The sequence below is a fragment of the Wyeomyia smithii genome, chromosome 3, assembly GCF_029784165.1.
Source record: "Wyeomyia smithii strain HCP4-BCI-WySm-NY-G18 chromosome 3, ASM2978416v1, whole genome shotgun sequence".
Taxonomy (NCBI): domain Eukaryota; kingdom Metazoa; phylum Arthropoda; class Insecta; order Diptera; family Culicidae; genus Wyeomyia; species Wyeomyia smithii.
Genome location: NC_073696.1, coordinates 195811850 through 195818316, shown reverse-complemented (window position 1 = coordinate 195818316; position 6467 = coordinate 195811850).

Here is a 6467-nt window from a genome sequence, read left to right as displayed (position 1 = left end):
TATTTGCGATCGATTTTGATTGTATCCGGCGAATGTTGGTAAACGAAATGTAAGTAAAAAAGTAACATAAAAGCGCAAGTAGACATTTATCACATTCCGTACAGAATGCTTTTTTCTTGTAAAAACGACACCCTGTGGAAGAAAATACTAATTGAATTTAAAACATTTTATCAAAAACATGAGTTTGTGACTGTGTATTTCCGGAATTCAATCGTAGCCAAAATGAAGGAAATTCATCAAAGTTCATTATCGTCTCCCTTCAACGTAATTCTTGGAACTGAAACCTAACTAAGATGTAGGTGTCAACAGCGAAGAAAGTTTTGGAAATAATTTCAATGTATTCCGGCCTGAAGAAAAAGTTTGAAGGTGGAGTCCTCATAGCCATTAATGTAGACATTACTTCGAAAGAAATTAAAGCAAACAAACACAAAGAATTCGAACATGTGTGGGTTAGAGCACTCGTTACCGATAAAACCATAAGTGAGGCTCAGCTTCACCTTCCAGCAACTGAGAATAGATCATTTTATGAACTGACAGGTATCACGAATCCTGCTGATATAAATGTTGCTTTTACGTACGTTATGTCAGCGGTTCCAAGCTTTCTGTCAAAATTTCATTCATGGATTGAGTTCAGAAACGTCTCGTAAAATGGACTATATGAAAAAGCACTGCAAGTTATGAGCAAGTAAAAAACAAACTGCCCACAATGTTTTGACAAAATCTAACAGACACTGAAGGAAAGGTTTTTTTTTCAGAACTATGAGGTTCAAATCGAAACCAAAAATTGGAAACACTGGAAGGAAAAACGATACAAATTATTTAAAACAGAAGGGATGTCACGCAATAACAAAGTTACTGAGACATATGAAACCAACTTAACATTGCCTTTAAAGCCGTGTGTTCCAATAAAAGATAAACTTTCCTTAGAGCAGTTGTTGTGCTAACAGCTTGAAACTAAAATAGTTTTGTTTATTATAAAAGAAGCTAACATGGATTAAAAAATTACCATTAGTTATCTTATATTTTTTCTCAGCTGGCAAAAAAGCACTCCTTTTCCGAAATTAAGCTGCTAATTTGCGCAGTCTCACGTCACTGTTTTATCAACTGAAAGTGCGTGAATTACATAGCTATATTACGCGGTGGATAGTATAATTACTTACTTTAATGAATCAATTCCCTTGTTCAATATATGATATAAGTCGAGATGCCAAATTGATTGAATACGTATTGATAAGTTAGGTTATCCAATGCTTGCATGAAATCAAACATTTATTATAACATTTAAACATCTCCAAATATAATTAGGTTTAACACTTACTTTAAATAGATAATTTAATTCTACTTTTCAAGTTTTAATTTTATCGAATAGGTGTTTATTATTTGATAATTTAGTATAATAGCTTTAAGAACTTTGCGTCTTTCGCGCAGTGAATAGCTAACCAAATAGACCTATACACAAATACGTTTCCGTCCCTAAGTGTCAAACAATAGCCATTGTGACATTAAAAGCGGCAGGGTTGCGCGATCTATTTCGTATGGCTCTACACGGTTATTACAAACACCGTGTAAAAAAAATATTTCATTTTCAGTATTCCAGAACATTTTGAATCTAGCATGGATTTCGACGTAGGACTTCATCTAACCGAGCGAAGGCGTACAATAGTGGAGGAGGGAGGTTGACCTTCTCGGAGGAAAGTCGAGCTCTTCTAAGCACGTGTTTTCCAAGCCAATGGCGGCCCACAACAGCGTTTGACCCTGAGCGGGCGGCTGAATTGGGAAACGTGTTGTCCCAAACATTTTATCCGAGATGGCGCCCCCTCACGCGACTTGGTAGCGGGGCCTTAGTAAGGGGACCTGTCTAAACAATTACATTATAATGTATTTAATTCCCGCACAAAGGTTGATCTGACGACGAAAAGAAAGCGTTCTGAGCGCATTTGAAGGCAACATGCAACGACAGCTGCTTACTATGGGACATCGAGATTGTCATCGGGGATATAATGCCTAGCTCGGTAGGAAAGTGACAGGGCTCACAGCCAACATACCGTCATCTGCATGTGCGCTCAAAAGTATTAACGTGGTACACATATGGTGTAGCCTTCGCATTTAGCGAAACATCCGGAAGTTGCTCAACCCACAGGCTTCTACGGAGGAACTAAGTGCTTCGACTTTCGACGATGGATGGGACGTACTACTCTCGGTCATCGGAGAAGCCGTAACCGCGGCACTAGGTGAATTGATCTCCAGTTGATAAGATGACCAGTTTGACGGGGAATGCCAGCGAAGGATTGAGACAAAAAAAACAGTTTGGAAAAACTATCTGTGTATCACCACAAGAGAGAACGCGGTGAACGCCGTATTGAGGAAAAAGAACAGCCTGTAGGAGGACAGAGATCTTGAAGAACTGGAGCAACTGATCCGGGATAGTTTAAAAAAAATTGATCTCTTCAAGGCTATACATCGAGTCGAGGTACATGAAGAAAAGCTCGAATTCAAGCGAGTGCGAGGTGGTCTACAGATGAAAGCGGTTCTTCGATGAAAATCCAAATGGTGGAGCAACGGAAAGAGTTGACCTCGGTAATAGTGTTCCAGTTCAAACGCTGAAGCATAATAAAGCTGCGTGAAAGGATAAGATAAAGAGATACTAGCAACGGCACTTTACTGAGTGATTTCCACTTTGAGAGGAAGAAAGATTATTGGAGGAATGTATGAAAGCAGTTGTATGTCCATTTATGAGCAGAAGTATCTTTCCGATCCTTTTCCTTCGTTCATGTCCTCTAGCAAAGGAAAAGGTCAGTATCGAGCGAGTTTCACTCGATACTACACATCAAATCTTTACTAGCCGTCAGATCCTTCAAAAATGTCGGATGTACAACGTGTCCACACATCACGTCTTTTCGGGCTTATAAGCAGCGTACGATACAGTCGATTGAGACTACCTGTGTAAAATGATGCACAACTTTGGTTTTCCTGATCAGAAACATTTCGATTTTAAAGTTTTGCAAAAGGTAGATACAAAAAGATATACTCATCTTTAGTTTATTCAGCATTGTTTTTGAGTGTTCTAGGATGTCAACTCATAGGCTTTGCAAGACAATTTCAACGTCATTGCAGGAGCATTTCGACGGCGGGGGTAATCTACACCAGATTTAAAGTGGACGCTTCAAAGCGAAAAGTTGGGCTAGAAATCAATGAATCGAAGATAAAGTATATCACGGGACGAGGGTCAAGAGAGATCAACATTCACTTCCAACGGACGGTGATCATGGATGGCGATGAACTCGAAATGGGGTTGTATACTAGGGATTGCTGGTAGCCGCCGACAATAACACAAGTAAAGAGATCCAATGGCGCATTAAAGCAGAAAATCGAAAGTACTTTCTTACACTGACACACTGACAATGTGCAGAACTAGACCAGTAATTGTCAATGCATCTGAAACCTTCAAGCTGCTTACGGTTTCGAAGCGGGGAGCAGTGCAGCTGTATGAACCAATATTGCAGGAAACTACTTGGAGAGATTCCTATTGTGCATTTGATGAAGAAAGAAGAGTACAATCGACCAGACGTAATATTATCGCTAATCCATGAGTCAGTAGAAAATATTTGACAGTCCTGTTCGTTAAACTTTAACTGTGAGGGCGAAAACAGTGAAGCTATTCCGTCCAGGAGTGAGCGCGATCTAAGAACGTTATTTCACCGTGACGAAAGCGGACAACGGGCGGCCTTTTGTAAACGCCGGATACGCTCGTTCCGGCATCTACAACATCTTGGCACTATTGGTCAACAATCAGAGCATCAGAGTAGAAGCTTTAAGAATACAGAATAGGAAGATCGAGAAAAAAAATGGCTTCATCGCTACGTGCGTTCGGCTGGGAGGTCGGTGCAACCGGCCAAACAGTGAAAAAGTACCTGACGAACATGGACTTATATGCCAGGAAGCGGCAGTTCCGTCCACTGGTCTCGGAGCTGCAGGCAATGACAATGAATCGAGTTGAGGCGGTGGTGATGGACGACGAGACCTATCTCGCCCTGCATGGCAACGACTGGCAGGGGACTTCGTATTTTACTCCCCCCACGAAGGAAGTGAGCTCCGAGGTAAAGTTTACATCACACACCAAGTTCCCCTAGAAGGTGCTGCTGTGGTTGACAATCAGCGAAAAGGGGATGTCAAAGTCGCTCTTCTCTCGTTCCGGACTGGCCGTGAACGGGGAAATTTATAGTACGGAGTGCCTACCGGAAGTATCGTCGTTTATCAGAAATACTTCGGTCAAGTCGCCGAAGAATACTCAAAGGATTAGACCTAATGCTCGTGAGAAACCGCCATTTCACAGCCAGCGTGAAAAATGATGCAAAATCTAATCGCAACCGTCTAACTTTACATGGCACTGAGGGTTAAGACATGAACTTTCCCTTGCTGTTCAACATCGCCCTACAAGGTGTGATCCGGAGGGCGTGCATCGACACGAGGGGCACTATTTCCACAAGGTCAATTCAGCTTCCGGGTTTTTTTTTAGTTTTTAAATAGTTTATTTGACACGGCACGATACAATTTATGTTTAACTGAGCCAAGTACATTTTTTTTAAATTCTAAATTAGCAGGGAGAAGAGGGAAGCCTTTTTTTATTATTCTCGCGGCCGACTACGAGCTAGTGGGGATTTAAGGTGAGAGGAGGGGTGTTACAATTTTGTTTTTAACTATACAGAATGTATTCATTTGTACGTGGCTAACCAGTGATGTTCTATTTGAGCAGTTTTGGTCTGAGGTGTCTGCGTTAACATAGAGATGCCGAGTCTTCGTTTTAGTGTCTCCAGCCGGGTGTATCATTCTCTTTCAGTTTGTGACAAAAATTGTATTCTAGCAAATAGATAAAAAAAATCAAATTTTAATGCCAGCATTTTTTATAAACCCGTATAGCTGTGTCATGTACTGGAGATCACCGCTTCCCAGAATGTCTCTAACAGGTACGTTCGGTTGTTTTCCTCGGGCCCGAAGGAAATCTATTAGCTCAGACCTAACACCACAGTATTCGGTACACGACCAAACAACATGCTCGATGTCATGGTAGCCATCGCCACAAACGCAGTGATTACTGTCTACAAGCCCTATACGAAAGAGATGCGTGTTTAACGTATAGTGATTGGACATAAGTCTGGACATCACGCGAATGAAGTCCCGACCTACATCCAACGTCTTGAACCATGCTTTCGTCGATACCTTAGGAAAAATGGAATGTAGCCACCGTCCTAGTTCATCTGAGTTCCATGATGATTGCCAACTATTGAGTGTTCTCTGACGCAAAATGCTATAAATTCATCATAAGCAATTGGTCTTACATAAATATCGCCATCAATAGCACCCACCTTAGCTAAAGCGTCAGCCTTTTCATTGCCCGGAAAGGAACAATGAGAAGGGACCCACGCTAAGGTAACCCGGTAATTTTTATCTATTAAAGCACTTAAAAACCGCCGTATTTTCCCCAGGAAATACGGGGTGTGCTTCACAGTCTTCATCGATCGCAGAGCCTCAATGGCACTGAGACTGTCTGTGAAAATGAAGTAGTGGTCTATGGGCAGGTTTTGGTGATCCCAAGAGAGTACTGAATGGCAGCAAGCTCTGCGACGTACACGGAAGCAGAAGCATCGAGTTTGTAGCAGGCGGTAAAATTGGAAAATTATTGGAAAAAATCTTAGGGATCTCTTGGGGTCGCAATTGATCCGGGATACCAGAAATGTCTTGTTTCATGGTGGTGTCGAAGAATATAGCATTATTAGAAGTATCTAAAAGTGCGACATTGGAGGAATCGTATGAAGAAGGATTAATATCTTGAGCCATATAGTCAAAATATAAAGTCATAAATCTGGATTGAGATTGAAGGTCGACCAACCTCTCGAAATTTTCAATTACTAATGGGTTCATAACTGTGCATCGAATTAGCAACCGGTAAGAGAGATTCCAAAAACGATGTTTCAACGGAAGAATACCCGCTAGCACTTCAAGACTCATCGTATGGGTCGACTGCATGCAACCTAAGGCAATACGCAAACAACGATGCTGTATTCGTTCCAGTTTGATCAAATGTGTGTTTGCTGCGGAGCGGAAGCAGAAACACCCGTACTCAATTACAGACAATATCGTTGTTTGGTAAAGCCTTAGAAGGTCTCCTGGGTGGGCTCCCCACCAGGTTCCGGTAGTCGTACGAAGAAAATTAATCCTCTGTTGGCATTTTTGTGCCAGATACCTAGTATGACAAGCCCAGGTGCATTTAGAGTCGAACCAGACCCCGAGATATTTAGCGACTAAAACCTGAGAGATCGTTTTACCCGTTAGTAGGAGCTGCAGCTGAGCTGGATTATGCTTCCTAGAAAAAAACGACCAGCTCAGTTTTCTCCCGAGAGAATTCGATACCCAGCTTAAGAGCCCATTCAGACAAATTGTCTAAGGTATCTTGCAATGGTCCTTGCAGA